The sequence below is a fragment of the Harpia harpyja genome, chromosome 3 (genome assembly GCF_026419915.1).
Source record: "Harpia harpyja isolate bHarHar1 chromosome 3, bHarHar1 primary haplotype, whole genome shotgun sequence".
Lineage (NCBI taxonomy): Eukaryota > Metazoa > Chordata > Aves > Accipitriformes > Accipitridae > Harpia > Harpia harpyja.
In genome coordinates this window covers 16,442,292-16,459,444 of record NC_068942.1, presented here as the reverse complement: position 1 = coordinate 16,459,444, position 17,153 = coordinate 16,442,292, and the positions used below count along the sequence as shown (strand labels likewise).

The 17,153-nt window shown below is 37.9% G+C and overlaps 1 protein-coding gene across 2 annotated transcripts in view; it reads right to left on the bottom strand.

Moving 5' to 3' along the window:
* GPR63 (G protein-coupled receptor 63) overlaps window positions 1–17,153 on the bottom strand; it is a 31,235-nt gene that overhangs the window by 10,251 nt on the left and 3,831 nt on the right. For both annotated transcript variants that reach the window (XM_052781475.1, XM_052781477.1), the window contains exon 2: window positions 3,626–3,711. The gene's annotated coding sequence lies outside the window, so the exon portion shown is untranslated. The remainder of the gene's footprint in view (window positions 1–3,625; window positions 3,712–17,153) is intronic.

Here is a 17,153-nt window from a genome sequence, read left to right as displayed (position 1 = left end):
ACTCTCCCTACAGGTATTTATATACATTGATAAGATCCCCCTGAGCCTTCTCTGCTCCAGGCTGAACAGTCCCAGCTCTCTCAGCCTTTCCTCATAGAAGAGACACTCCAGTCTTGTCATCATCTTTGTAGCCCTTCACTGGACTCTATCCAGTACATGCATGTCTCTCTTGAACTGAGGAGCCCAGAACTGGAAATTATTTCACAATTAATTGTGAAAATACGTGCCACAGGATGCTGTGGGTGCCATAGAGCTTCGGTGGATTTAGAAGGCAATTTAGGACATATTTCACATGGTCTTTATACAGATGTCCATGTCAGGAAGAGGTGAATCACCCTCATGAAGCACCTATCTCCCTGTGCTGACTGCAAAGGGTACACAGCCATCTGATTTGAATACAGACATTTTGAGCACATACATGCAGTTACTTGACTAACTTTAAATACATACAACAGAATTTGCTCACTTAGGTTAATTTTACAGCTCTTTAAACATATTTATGCCACACAGCTTTACACTCTGCAGTATAAAGTTCAGCAGAGCCTCAGGTGATAACATGTATCATAAAAGCTCTAAAGAGGAAAAAACAAAACAAAACAAACTGCAAATGTTCCAAGGTAAAGAATCAAAGTTTTAGAAAATACTGCTTTATGACAAATTGTCCTTCTAAACAGAAGGAACCAGACAAGGGGAGCAGGAGCAAAAGTGTTCTGCACCCTTAATTTAGTCAAAAAGATTGTACTACCCTGCATTTCTCAAGCCAGCAGCATCCAGTATACAGCAAATGACAAAGGACTCACAGGTGTCTATAGACTATTCCTAACAAATCCAGAAAAAGTGACTAAGAAAAATAATCTCATGTATGCTCTGTCACCATGCCAGCTCTCTAAGCAAATAGCTAATTCCTGTTTTGTGCTTTCTCCCCTCAGTGTGAAGCCTGTATGCTTTTCTGTACAGTGTTAAGAGAAGAGGAGGAGAATAACCTCATGCAAGCTGCTGCCTGGACCTAGCCAAGTGCTTAAAGTGGGAAGCGAGTGTTAGCCATTTGGCTGTTGCATAAGTCATCAGCCATATCTTCTTTTCAAGAAGGACGAAAGAGTGAGTGGTGATCAGCTGTTGCAAACAAGATGCCCAACCTAATAAGAAGACTGCAGGCTTTGGATCCCAGGTAGAAAGAAACTCTTGAGTGTTGCTCCTGCGCTCATTGCTTCCTGATGGTTTCCAGGCAGCATCCTTCTCTGTACTGTTTATCACTCTGAGGTATGAAATCTCTCTGTGCACCGCATACTGAATCTGCATGCCCACATGTGCTTTGGAGTTACACTTATTTAACCTGCAGGCAACTTAGTTATGCTCTTTCTTGGCTATCATCCTCCATAAAAGTGACTGACAATTCAGCCAATAAATTCAAGAGGATCCCTTCTGTAGCAGTGATACATAATTTTTTCCTTTTTTTTTTTTCTCCCTATTTAAAGGGCTTCTACCATGAACATCCATATGATTATTAAACATGCACCTCGCCTCCATCCTTCCTCCTACCCTTCCAGCTTCCCAAAAACTATGTAAGGCATCCTTCCTTCTACCCTTCCAACTTCCCCCAAATTATGTATGGATAGAAATACAAGCTGAAAGGGACCAATAAGATAACTTCACAGCAATTTCATTTCAGTCCTCACTCGCTCTTTGAGAAAGACAGATCCTATAATTTCAAAGCCAGACTCATTGCTGAATGGTAATCACATAGCTTGTAAAAGACAACCATGCTTTGACAGTTTAAATAGGTAAGCTTATTGATGGTCAAAGTACTCAAGCAAGAGGCAGATACCTTTTTGTCACAGCATTCTCACTTTTGGAACATGTACTCTTACTGATTCTTTTCAGATGCAAAAAAGCTTCACACAATCACTTTTTTTCCATTTCAGTGCTGAAAATTACTGGGTATGCACATTTTCTCTCAAGCAAGGTTCTCACTCATATGCAACTTTCTTTTTATGGAACATAACAGACACAATTATTTCAATGAAGTACACACTTAAAGCTAAATAACACACAAATTTCATTCATCAAGTATAATTATTTCTAGAACTATGGCGTCTGTTTTTAACAGCTTTTGAAGCTAAAAGGTTTCTGTTCAAAATTTGGATAGCATGTTCAACCAGAAATAAAAGATTATATCTTTTATTATAGCCAACATCAGTCAAAACCAGTAACTCCAACATAGACAAAAGAGGGAACATAACAGTGCCATAATAACAGTTATGTTTAATGCAGATCAGAACACACTATGAATAGCTGCCAAAATGTTCAATGATTTATTAAATTTATCTGCTAAAAGTAAGCAGTACTATATTTTATGTAGTGCCCAGCACCAAGATTTGGTCCAGCACATAGAAATCATTCTTATTCAGAACCCTGAAGCTAGCAATGCCTGTTACAGTGATCCTGTTTCTTGGGGATATTTTGACTGGTCACAAATGGGAAGCTTCTGCATGCTTTATAGCTACTATCGATGGTTTTATTTGGAAGGTAAACTTTGGCAAAAACAATTTTTGCAACATAAAAAACATTTAAAAAGCAAAATATTTTTAGGGGAAAAGGATAAAGTCAACAACAAACGTGAAAGCCATGGACTTATTTTGTGTTCAAGAAAATTTATGTGTTGATAGAAAATACTCAAGTATGTGCTCTCTGACAACCCATTATTGTACAAAGCTGCCCAGGACATATACCCCTCTCAGTACGAACCAAGCATTGTTTCCTATGCCATGAAGCAGAGGCAGGAACGTATTGCAATGGAATCCTTTCTGCTAAAGCCAGTGCAAAGCATGAGTCAGAGCACAAATCAGCAGGGACAAGGTTCTTACTCACCTAACTGTTCCTCCTAAAAGGAACTAGCAGTTTTCAGTTTTAATACTCATTTACATATCCTAAATTGAAACTAATCAACTACACTGCATGAGTAGATGACCCATAAAACTATTCACAAGAGGCATTAGTTTAATTTAGGAAATTTTCCTTTTTTCCACTCTACAAACACTACTGTGGCAATTTTCATAGGAAAATATTGTGGCAAACAGCCACCTCTGCTTTGGGTCATTAAGTACAACTAATCGCCCTCTTGAGGATATTTCTTGCTGTCCTTAATTCGAGAGCCATTAACTGTCAAGAAATGTCAGCCATGGGAATCTTTATTACTATTCTAAACCACAAATATGCAAAATGTAAAGAATAACTCTACTTTCTTAGCTCTTGGGAAAAATCATGTTCTCAATTTGTAGATCATGTGAAAGGACTTCCGCAGTTCTAGGTTCATTTCTAGTACTCTCACAATATTCCCCCTGACTTCTAACTTTCCCACTAGTACAATGGTCATATTAACTATATTCATGTTGAAGAGCTAACTGAATAGTGTAGTACCAAGAACAGTAAACATTGAAAATATTATTGAAAACATACTATTAATTCATAGTCTCCACCTAGTTATTAACATACAACTAACAAGTTAGAAGCTTTCTAAATGCTTGGCTTCCCAAATTTTAAGTGGACCTTTGGATTATACATGCAATCACTACATGTCAGTTTAACAAATAAAAAAAAAAAATTTTTTAAAAATAAAAAAGCATACCAATCCAGACAGGCTCCCATGAAGAGCAGGAATCATAAGTCATCTTGTGCTGTTCTGTTCAGCAAAGTATTCCCTTTCCAAATAACCTGTCCAAAAAAAAAAAAAAAAAAAAGTTGGTGACATATTTACACTTAAGGCAGAACAAGATCAGAATCGCAAAAGTTTTTCCTGTAAGAGAACTTTATTTTTATTGGGAGAGGTAGAACATGCTGTGTCTCCTGACAAAAGGCAGATCACGTGCCCCTTTCTTGCAGAAGGTATAGACCTTAGACAGGACTAAGGCACCTAAGTTTCATCAAGCCAAAGAGATCCTCAGCTATCTCACCTGTGGAGCATAAGAATCTCACCACTTAATACTAACATTTGCCAGGACTGGAGTAATATGTTGTTTTAGTTCTCATTCAGATGCATTTATTTAATTTGTAGACAAGCACATAGCAGTTCGCTGTCACAAGTCTTACTGGATCTATTAAAATACATGCTTAGCCTTAACCATCAGGATCCTGATCTTGAGACCCCCAAAGCCTCTCAGAAAAAAATGTCATTTAAATCCACAGGGTGCTACTGAACATCATAAAGAATCTGAATAAATTTTCCCCAAATGGCAAAGATATCAGCATAACAGTATCAGAAAAACAAGGGCAAGAAAACAGGTCTAGAGAGGAAGACTAAACCATGAAAATTTCAATACAGGATCTCAGCATTTCCTCTACATGCTCTCATACCAATCAATCATCAGCACAATGCTATTATGCCTCAAGTAGTTAAAATTATTTCTGTAAACTGGGCCTAACATAGCTAAAAACTGCATATTCTATCATGACATACTTCTTGTTAACTGAGAACATCAATTTTCAATGTAGCTTTTCCATATACTCTCAGAAGGAAGCCAGAAAATTTCAGTGAGCCTTGAAAGCTGAGTTTATGTCACACTAAAAGATCCCAGTGACCCAATTTATTTATAAATGTTTATATATAAAAATCAAAAGAACAAAGACATTGGACACAGACACTTTCACATGCTAGTTTTCAAAAGGCTACACAATTTTAATTTCTGCCAGAAGAAGCTTTTGGAACATCTGTAAATCGCCTCCACACTGGAGCAAAAGATGTCGGGATCCTTCAGGAACAAGTTTTTAAATAAATGCTGTACATGGAGGTGAAGAACAAACCAGCCATTGAGTTTACAATGACCTTTTACAAGGGAAGCAATAAAAACAAACTGTACTTTAAGACCACTCATAATCTCCTGGTTCCTCCAACCATTCAAGTGCTGAGTTTCTGTATCTGCAACCAACTTAACTTCAAACACCAAAAACGTAAGGCCTGATTTGCCAGACTGGCGCCTGCTGAGAAATCTGCCTTCTGCAGAACAAACCCATTATCTAGCCTCAATGGAACTCAGTGTCTGAAAGATTTTTCTGATAATCTATTAATACAAATTGTTTCCCATTAGCACAAAAATTTGATCTTTACATTTATTCCAGAGAACAAGGTGGGAAGGAAAAACACAAGTCTCAGATTTAGTTATGTATAAAAGAGATAAAATATAGCCATTAGATTATTATAGACTTTAACCACTTGGTTTGTTCCCTCTTTAGCGAGATAAGTACTATAAACTGTTAATCTTCCCTCTTAGGCTTTCTGAAGTGTCAAAGAAGCGACTAGGCTTGCAAGCAGGCAGAAGACTGCCAGGAACTGAACTTGGACAGATTAAATACAGCAACAACCTGTCAGATCTTCCCACAAGACAAGCACATTCTCTGGCATAAGAACCTTTTCTTCTCTCTACTTATGTGTTTACAGAAAGTATTTCCAACTTTTAATGAAAGTATCTTTAAAATCAATTTAGAAAAGCATCCAAAACACCACCAGAAACTAGAAAGTTCTTCCACTTCAAGCCTCCAAGAAGGAAAAAAAATAAAAGCACTTTTCCAAAGTAAATCTGGATAATTTTACTAAATTTGAGTACCTTGCAGAGCTTGCTCTTAACTGGGTGAAATTGCTTTGGGTAGTTTTCTGTTGACAATCAGGGGTTAACACTGTTTCCGAACTACATTCCTTCCCCCCCCCCCCCCATCATAAATGATTAGTCAGGTTTTTTTGTAAGAACAGAGGAGGAAAGCTCTGTAACCCTTCACAATCCTGCAATGAAATTTGAATGCAAGGATTCCTGTACCTGCAAAGAGCTCTACTTATGGAACTACAGCCTTGATGGTATCAACATTTAGAGCTGGCAGAGCTACTGAAAGGGTAGTCCTGACCTCTCCCTCATTCACTCACTCATTCCTGAACCCAGCTCCCCAGTCCTGAAGCAGAAGGATTGATCTGGACTAAAACAGACCCTGGCAAGCAAATCTAAAAGCTTTACATTTTTGGCCTGAAGCTGTGAGATGTTGAGGTACACAGATCAAGGCATAAGATCTACATTTGGCTTCTATATACTAAGAGGTATTTATATTCAAGACTGCTTTGCCATAAGCAAGAACATTGCAAAACTTGTAATTACTGATGATCTTGGAGGAATTTACATCTTATTAGGTCTTTCGATTCCCCAAACCAGCAACTGTCATTTCCAAAGAACTGAAACAGCAGAACTAAAAATCACAGAGATCTTAAACACCATTAAACTAAAAAATGTTTCCCACAAGCATTCAGATTATGTTAAAGACTTAGCAACAGGCTAGAGAAGGTCTTAAAAATATTATGAAATGTTTTCAGTATACCATTGCTTTTCAAATTAGTCATAACTTTTGTTATGTACTTTACCAACAGCTCTCTACAACTAGTTGCACCTAGTCCAAAGCCATTTTTAAGCAAGTTTTCTTAACATTTTCTTGGGATATTAAGTCAAACCATGGGAAAAAATGAACTGAAATACTGAAAGCTTCCTTTCTCCACCAAAAAGTCAGTCTATCAGAGATAATAGGCAAGTAAAGCAGCCTGCTTTAAGTCAGAAAGCTTTAATAGAGTTGTCCTAAGGCTATTTTGGCTTTTCAACTAGAGCAACTTCTCCAGTATATTCTCTGAATGGAAGATTGAGTTCTGTAAAGATGTTTCACCTTCATATACCATAAGGCAAAGATCTAAAGGCTCCTTGTATTACATCACTCTTACCTCCTTTGTAGCACCCCAGTACACCTGATATACACTACTGCACTGCTTTCTGCTAAAAACAGGGGAAGATGGATTTTCTTATTCGTCAGTAGTTTTGACAACAGCTGTTAGCACGCTATCTTCTACCAAAATGCAAGGGCTTAAAAAATTCATCCTATAAAAATGGTAACCCCATCATCAACAGCATACTATATTGCTGGAATTTATTAAGCTGTCTCTCCCACAAAAACATACCTGTTTTTTGAAACAAAATTGATTTTAAAAAAAATTCATCTTTTTATAAAAAGATGCAGGGATGCTAATGGAAAAGTGATTAAAATGACCAAATTCCTACTCTTTTCACACAGTGTGCTGCCCACAATAGGTTCCTGGGATGTGGTTTAGTTTCCAGAGCAAAGTGATCAGCCCTGATTCTGCCTTTCACACAGGTATTCAGCTCATGCTACAGCCAAATTCTGCTGCTGCCCAAGAGCTTTGCTGCTGTAGTACAGATGTTATGGATCTTACTTCTTGGCACTTGGTTCACAGAGAAGAGGTGCTGGTAGCAAGTTAAATGAGGTGACTGTATTTCAGCAACAGAAATGCTGCTGCTTGCAGCATCCTGCTCTGAGACTACTTAAAGGCTGCAAGGGTAGGATTTAGCTGAGAACTACACATAGATTTAGTTTATATACATATTTATGTATTAATATTATACACTTTTCTTCTTATACACATACACGCATGTGCATATGTATGTATATGTGTGTATATTTTCAATACTTATTAGCATCTCTACTGAGCCAAAAACAAACATAAAATGCTTAGTGCAACAAAATACTCTAACAGTTGTTTGTGTTCCTTTGATTTTTCTCCAGATTCACCCTATATTTTGTTATTAGTCTAAATAAGTCTATTAACAATCAGCTACATGTTACAATAGTAACTTACTTTTCGTAACAGAAACAGAGACTAAATAAACTAACTACACCTTAATAGTTATCCATGTCATCTAATTGTTTTAATAGCTTCAGAATTATTTTTGTCTCATGCCAGACAATGGGAATAACACTTTCAAGACAGCAATTGTTTCTGAGAAACAATCCTAGTTAGAAATCTATTCATACTAGAGATTAAAAAAGACCGTTAAACTGAGAGTTCCCATTTGGACAACTCTCAGGGTGAGATGACATATTACAGACGTTCAGACCCTATGCAAAACAGGCACTAAATTTCTGTACAGACATGACAGGCAGGGCTTGGAACATGCATCACGAACAGATTAAAAAATTGATTCAATTTACAAGCCAAAAATCTTTAAATGAGTCAATCTGGTGATTTTTAAAGCACGCTTTTGTTTTAATGTAATACAAGCGATCACTATTTCAATTTTTTCTTTTTTTTTTTTTTATAACAATGCAAAGCAAACAAATACGTGTATCAACTGAAGGATACAAATCCTTTGTAGGAACAATCTTTTTAAGCACCTTATAACTCCCTGTTACAAATAACTTGACAGTTAATTGAAGAGATTTTGCACTACTCAGTGGTTTTGTGCTACTTGGAAACTGTTAAACAAGTGGTAGCCAAATCAAATGTCTCGCATGCATAGAGTTACAGCAGTTCCCAGTTCACAAACCTTGTATTTAAGAAAGGCTTGTTTTCATGGAAAAGCTCCTTCAGTAATAAAAGTCAGGGATTTTCACACTATTTTTTTACTAATTAATTAATATTAAAAAAACAAACAAAAAAACCTACAAAAAATGCCATCCCACTGTCCCATCCCCCCCCCCCCCCCAAAACCCCCAAACCAACCTAAAAATCCCCAAACCTACAAACAGAAGTATTACCTTACCAGGAAGAAGTCACCCATTAACTCATGTTATCTTCCACTTCGCTAGCTCAAGTTCGTATTTCCCTACTTAACCGAAAGCTGTTTAAGTATGGTCAATTCACTCATTTTGCAAATAATATCAAAATGTTTCTTCAGTTACAGAGAGGTTTATTTGGTCTCAATTTCAATATGAAACTACTCCTAAGAAAATACTGAATGGAGTTTATCATCTTGCATGCAGGATAACTCTAAACAGAACAATAAAAATAATACGCAATTTCTAATTCGATTGCAACTACTCAGCAACCACTGAAAAATTCAGACCAAGAGACTTGTATCAATTTTTTAAAACACTGAAACACAAAAAAGTCAGTAACAACTCAAAGTTATGGGCAAGATTTATAGGAAAACAAGTGTAATGACATCCACCATGAGAGATCAGAAAACGAAACCCTTGCCTCTGTGCTCTCTATAAATCTCTTTATAAACCCTAAAATATTGTTAATGTTGAAATTAACATTATTCAGTACAAGACATCAAAAAGAACACATACAAAATCAGAAGTGATGCTTCTCCTGGCTGAAAAGACCAGAAACAGTTCTCTCCAATGTATATTAAATAACAGTTTAAACACTGCATGTTGAAGAGTTTTAACACTGCTGGAACAATGACTCATTTTCCAGAATGTGTTTTACTGAAAACAGTTTCATTTCAATTCAGAAAACATAGAATGGCAATTCTACCGACCACCTGTATATACTTTAAATCCTTCCTCAGCCTTCCATTTCATATTTAGCTCACAAACTATCTTTGCTTGCCAAGTTCTTACCATTTTCAGCCTTACAAAGACCTTTCCAGATCTCCTTTTTGTTACACAAGTAGCTAAGTTTCTGAAGTTCTACAGACTCAACCATTGCCTGTTCTCCTCCCAGCCCACTTTTATTCCTTTTCTTCTTAAGCAAACATAGCCTGTGAAACTCATGCATATTCAGTCCATGTCAGTCGTCAGTCTCATTTTGAGTAGATATGCCCCATAAATAATATGTCCGAATAAAGTTACAACCACTTGCCCGTATGCTTGAATTTACACCCTTGTATGCATGGGATACAACTTCAAAACAGCAAAGCAGACTCTTGCATTAGGTTTTTATGTTGCCCTTCACTATACATCTATCTGCTATCACCAGGTTCTTTTGGAAGCGGCTGCAATACTAAATATATCTTATCTAGATAGTCTAGTCACTCCTTTTATCTTAAATCACAACTCGCACAAGGCTGAGAACATGGATACCATTACCTTCTCTAGTATTTCAGTTTCCAAGCCCATCAAGCTGCAAAGAAGGGACTTTAACTGCAGGAACACAAGGTACTTAAAAGTAAAGCAAGCAATGAGAAATAAGCATGTTACTTTACCTCTTAAGTTGGAGACCTTGGTAAGTGGGAGGGGGAAGATCCACATCCTGTCTATATGCTTTTAAAAGTCTGAGGTCTGCAGGTATTTCAGGCTATTCAGAACTCTTCCTGCCTTTCCCTTGTCCAGTCAGTCCATCTTACCAATAGCAGTGATTGCTGTCTGTCCTCTGGGCTCAGCTTACTTAGTCAAGTCTTTATCCCTACAGTCACATGCTTAGCTAGAATGGCTCAGCTATGCTTGCCCTTCTCTGTGGGAAGAAAAAAAAAAAAAAAAAAAATCTGCTGCATCAGTCAATAACGTTGGTTTGGAAACCTGATACATTTTCAGCAAAAGCATTAGCAAAAATAGCCAAGCTCTCTTCTTGGGCAGAGCAACTATCAAAAACACAGTTCAACTCACTTGCTCTAAGCAACTTCATGTATGTAAATCAAACAGGTATAATATAGATGTTAAACAGCTTATACGTTAAGTTCAAAATCTGTAACTTCTCCAGGTCCGTAATAGCTCTATTCTTTCCCATGTACTTTGAAGAATCTCAGCTTACTTCCTAGTCCCTGTTTTTCAGTAGGACCATACTGCTGCCAGGTCTTTGTTACACAGTTACCCATCCACTGAGCAGTAGTTTTAATGATTATTTTAGAATCTGTTTTACTGTACAGGTTTTGTCCATTTTCTAATTTTAACAGCAAATTTTTGTCCAGTGACCCACACACCAGGTGGTCTGAGTGGGAAGTTAAGGTACCTTTTGTAAATACTAACAAAGCAATGAAAATCAATGAACCATAAAATACAGGAAATTAACTTCTCATCGCATCATCAATTTATCTACCCACCTAAATGAGTTTAAAATACCAGCTTCGAGCAGTCTGATGTTCTAGGGACACTCAGCTGCCACTTCATTTATAGTCTGTTTCCTTAGCAACACTATAATCCATCTGGCTGCAGAAAGCTAAATTCCCAAACCATATCCTCCTGTACACCGGAAATAGGCTCAAAAACATTTATATTTTAAACAGCATACAGTCATCATGATTAGTGAGCGTATAAATGAATCTGCAAAGGCAATAACGTTAACACACACGCGCGCGCAAACTCTCCCTGCTCTAGCTTGAATAAGTGATTCACGTACTGAGAACGGCACACAGCCTTTCAACTTCTAGGTGTTAAAACAGCATCTCTTTCCTGACATTGCAGTCCTAAGCAAAGCTGAAGACCTAAGTCCTGGCTCTGAGGAGATCTTGCGTATCATCTTCCACCAAGAGTTTCAGAAATGAAAACATTTCTTTCATCTTTGTTCCACCACAGCCAGCTGAAGGAGCCTTCAGAACTGTACAAGGTCAACCTGTCCTCTTAAGACTTCTCTAAGAGAAGTAATTTGAAAGACCTGGGATGTAATGCTATGGCAGTCAAAAAACCCCAATAAAAGTTAATCACATTACAAAGTAGAGCCACTTGTCTTAAAAATACTTACTCTTCAGGTTTTGCATCTAAAACTATAAATATCATCTGTATAAACTAAAATAAAAAAACAGTCCCCAACAGCAACATTTAAACATCATTAAGAGCATAAAAATCACAAATTCAAAATATTCGGGAAAGACAGTTCAGAGACTGGAGGGTAACAAGCAATTGCCCAAAGCTGTAGCCAAGCTAAGATGAAACTGGGTAACATCAGGCCGTCTACCACCAGGATGAACAGATACGACTTAAAATAACAGAATGCATCTTAACCGTACACCATTTTCAATGAATTTGGCAACTCCAACCTGGCAAAAGGAAATTTAGTTCTTATCTAACAGGCAAACTAACCAGTTATGTGGAGCAGAACCACCTCCTCATTGCCTACACCTCAAAGACCCATCAACAACAAGCCAGTCTTTAATCCACAGAATCATTTTGCCATGCAGTGAACCATTTCAGTGATAAACCTGCATAGCTTTGCCTGACTCTACTGTACAGTGGTGGCATACAAGTCCATATTGCCTGACCTGCTGACAGCAACTGAAGAGAGATTTGAGCTTTCATAAATCAGGGGTCTCTTCAGGTGAGGTACCGAGCGGTGTTTCTCACTGCTGTTCATTGGCTAGCATCCCTCTAGGAAGTACTTAATAAAGTAGCACTTACTCTGGAGACCTCAAACAAGTCCCACGTGACTGCTGACTACAACCAACGTTTCTCAGATGCTTTGATGGTGGCTGGTTCCAAGAAAGAAGCAGGCTGACTACATCAGACAGAAGCAATGACAGTTCTTCATGTCTCCTCTCCCAGGTGAGGGAAGAAATGGGTCAAAGTCACAAATACTAGTCTAAAATCACTTATATATACAACTATATGTATGTTATATGAGTGACCACAGCAAGTTGTCAGGAAACAGGGTTTTAATCAACTGATACATACAGTCGATTACACATATTTTGGAAAACATTTTCAAAGAATGAGTTTAATCTTTTTCATGATGTAGATGACAGCTCTTTGAAATACTTAGAACACAGTGGTGTCACAGTCTCCAGACTGGCTGTGTAGTGAACTGGGTAGGCCTTTTGGAAATGTCTGGCAACTTTAGTAAGTGCTCATCAATACGAAGCCCCAACTTAAGACCTTAAGGAAGTCTGCTTCCTTATTAGCATCTGTTTTTACACACACACACACACACACACACATTTTCTTCCTACTAGGGCTGAGACTGATCTCACTTAGTTTCAACACAGCTTTGAGGTAATCCCATAAGTTTACTCAGCAGTCAGACAGAACATGCATTTCTGGAAAGCAAATTCATCTAAACCATTTCAGATACCTATTCTAATTACCTTGTTTCGTAACAGCACTGCATGTGAACTCCACACCTCTTACATATCTACATCGTTCTGCATACATCTGTACTGCCTGAACAACTGACTAGGATGTATGCTTCTATACAAGAGCTACATAATGCTCAAGAGGTGCATTCCACAATTCTGTTTTCAGAAAACTATAGAAATTCCCCTGTCAATGGCTGACACCAGCCTACCCCAGGAGTGATTCACCAGGCCACCCCTTCCTGGAGTTAGGATGCTGGGATCCTCAGTGTGCTCTGGAGCTTGCCAGGAGCCCATGAAACACCATAATGGAATCAAAATCATCCATCTTCCTCATCACTTTAGAAGTACGAAATCTTGGAAGACCACTGAAGTGACTGGTCAGTCCCTGAGCCAATGCCTAATTCATATTAATTTATATTGGCATCAAGAAATGAAGAATCCGATTAATTATTCAAATAGCTGCATACCCAGGAACAGAGATAGACTTTGAAAACAGTGGGGAAACCAGAGAGAATATACAGGGGCTATTACATTTTCAGTCTTGCTGATAATAGCTCGAAGCGTATCACCATATTGCCAGTGTACCGTGGAGACGCTTTTTCAAGTCTATCATTTGCGGTGGCCTTGAAAACACACATTTAATCCAGTTCATTTGGTTCTAGCAGTTTAACAGCATAAGTGCTATTACCTGAGATTTCATGCTTTGATTTGATATTTCCAGAAAAGATAAATGCAGTCAGAACTTGCCTTCTTATCAAAATGAAGGGAACAGGGAGGAAAAAGACTCTTAACTTCAGTCAACAAATGCACTCAGCCTTGTCCCTATCCTCATAATAAATGCAATGGAAATTTCTTATGGCAGATGCAGATGTCCCAATATACCAGTAAGGCATGGTACAACCTCTCCATGTTATAAATACTCTGAACATGCCTTTATGAGTCAGTATTAAATATTGCCAAATTTCTTTCAAATGTCACCTCCTTATCATAAATGACACACTTGGAGCCTGAGCAGACATGCTGAATGAATTCAGTAGTGTGAAGGATGGAATTAACTTCTCAGGTCTACCAACTCATGAACTCTTCAAATCAGAAATAAGGCAAGAGGTGGGAGGCCCCACTGCTACTCAGTTGCTTTTCCTCCAAAAATAAACAGGCAGTTCCTCTCCAGGCCACACACAAATTTTTCCAGAGTACTCAATACAAGCATACAAAGGTCTGGGGTACCAGTATGCATGTATGCATTTTTAGAGAATGGAAGCGCAAACATAACACACACATTCCTTCAACGTTTCACAGCATGTCTTTGGCTAGATGTGGGAAGTTTGGGTTTTGGTTTGGAGATTTTTTACTTTGTTTCTTAAAATCATTTTGGTAGTAAGATGAAGCACAGGAAATCTGGATACAAATACAGTTTGAAATCACTATCTGCACTTTGGAGTTTATATATGCAACAGCGTATACGCGTACAGTTAGTGATACAGGAATCAAAATATCATGAATACATTATGTGCGTGTATTTCTAAACACATCCACAAATATCATGTAAGACTCCAGAAAAATGTCTAAAGAAAATTCAGAAGTGACAACTGACAGAAGAGCCTAAATCAAAATGATCAAGTAATAAAAGGCTTGTTGGAGTATTATCTGCTGAAGATAAGAACTTAATCAACATATAATATCATGTGTTTTCAAATTACTTTTCAAGTCTTTGACAAAAAAAAGTCATCTCTATTTTTCACAAGATATCATACTCTCTTTCCTATCATTATACACAATGAACCCTGTACAATCCTTTGAAAGGGATAATTTCATGAATTACACTACTGATGCAGAAAACTTGTAGCAACAGCCACTTCTAAGTAGTATCAGGTTTTGAAGTTCTAAGACAACTTTAGAACAGCAGGATTATTATTTCACAATTTGCATTAAAAATACACATTTTTTTTCTCCCACTTTGTTGCAAAGTTTTCACCTTGTGCCCAAAGCAACCCAAACTGAACACCTCTTGTTTGTGAACTTTTTTTCTACCAGTTTTTTTCCCCTTCTCCTGTTTTTAAAATGAGAAGATAGCTTGCACAAGATAGTGAGGTAATGAAGATAATTTAATGTTCCTGAAGAACTGAGATATTATAAGGACAAACACCACCACAGAAGAAACACACGTTAAAGTTAATTATTAAGCATTCAGAATGGGTTGTAAATAAGGCATGTGACCATACATTGAATAATGACAAGAAAATAAAAGGACTGCAAAGGTGCTCACTGAGGATCAATCTTGCTTAAATGTAGCTGCCCTAAAAGCTGGATAGCAAGGCTAAAAGAGCCATTGAGACAGAAAGACACTGAGCAAGTAACTCAGCCATAGGTGGGATAAACCACTCTCTGGACAAGCTTGTTTTTCTCCACTGACTGTGCCCGGAAGGCTAGTTGAGACTTCCTCAGTGTCACCACAGTGCTCTGCAGATTATTTCTAACAGATCCCTGAAAGGTAGCCTACTGTCAGTGGGTTTAAATTTGCTATGCAGCGGTCCATACACCTAATGAGGTTGAAAAAAATCAAGGGACGAGATAGCTAGCTTTCAGAAGCTCAAATTGAAGACACAGATTTACCTCCTAAACCACCAGCATCCATTCACTGCACATAATGGGGCAGGCACCTGCTGTAAAATACAATGCATGATCATGTGGGAGAAAGAAAGGAGACATTTCAAACATCTCATCTGTTTCAAAAAGCAAGGCTAGCAAAAAATTTTCATTTTGCCCACATAAGAAAAAAAAAAGTAATTCAACCGATCTGATCAGCATGCTATTGAATAAGGTCTGCAAGACTGGCTGGAAAAGGATTGGGTTTTATGTGTTTGGCAAAAGTAATATATATTCCTGACAGAGAGCGTGTTACTAAGCACCTGAAAAAAATCTGTTGTTTTTAATGAGCACAAGAACCAGATTCTTCTTGGAGGTTCACAGCAAAGGATGAGGGACAATACACACACGCTACAGTATGGGTAACTTCAATTAGGCCTTAGGAAAAAAGATTTATAGTGAGAGTGGTCAAACAATGGAACAGGTTACTCACAGAGATTGCAGAATCTCCATCCTTAGCAACGTTCAAAACTCAAGCGGACATGATCCTGAGCAATCTCATCTAACTTTCAATCTGGCTCAGCGCTGAGCAGAGTGGCAGCCCGCGTGACCTCCTGAGGTCTCTTCCAATCTCAATTATTCTATAGTTCTATGCTCCAGCCTCAGCCCACTTAGGCTGTAACAGCAATTGTTCCTCCACCACAGCCTGTTAAATCTGAGCACTGGATCTGAAAGCCTGTTTCCTGTTTGCTTTCTTGACCTGATCTTCTTGGCCAGCTGACCTGACCCATGCAACTAGAGGGCTGCAATCTAGATTAGGATAAAATATTCTAACTGGCCAACTAAAGTGACTAGCAACTAGAAATTATATATTAAATCAACCAAGAGAAGGATCTGGCAGAATAACGCAGGAAACAGTCGGGCAACACAAGGGCCCAGAAGAAACAGGTCAGTAAGAGTAAAATATTGCAGGGAAAACAACATTAAAGTCACCAGACAGCATTGTCCTGTAGACAACAGAATGGAAAGTAAGCCTCAAAGTTTCACCATCGTCCTTAAGTCAGCTATATTATATTATATAAAAATTATGACATAACGTGGGTCATTTCATAATCCATGTATAAACCATGCTATTTCCCTTCATTGTCAATCCACATATGGATCATGACCTACTGCTACAGCTCGGACAGTTACAGCCTGAACTGGTATTTTGAGGTTCTAACTCTGCTAAGGACGCAAGAAGTGATCAAAGATACCACAAAAAAAGAAATACTCCTTTTGCTCCCATTTGCTTCAGGGATAAAAAAAAAGCGCTGGTAAAATTACACAGCCAAAAACTATTGTTAAAAAATGAATGCTATTAGGGTTTGAAAGTCAAGCTCTGAAGACTTGAGAAGTAGCAGTTATAGAACTGTAATTAAATTCTATGACAGGCTTTAACTACATGACTAAATACTACTTATCCACACAGAATCCAGTTTCCTTTAGAAGGCCCTGTGCTCACCAAGATGAACAACTGTTCAAAACCTTGCTTTCTCCACAATTATTGTGTGTCACCATGTCATATTTAATCAACACAATTCAAACCTTGCCTTAGTAACTCCAAGGAAAAAAACAAGGAAGAGATGCAAAAATCATAACCATCCACTAATTTTGGTTGCCCAATTTGAGGTGCTAAGTGCTCTGAAAAAAATCGGATCCTAGATAGTATAAAGCACAGCTCCCAAAGGCCGCATCATCACCACTTCAAAGCTTTAAATTTCTAAACACTTCTGTGCTTATGTGGTCTTAACAATATTT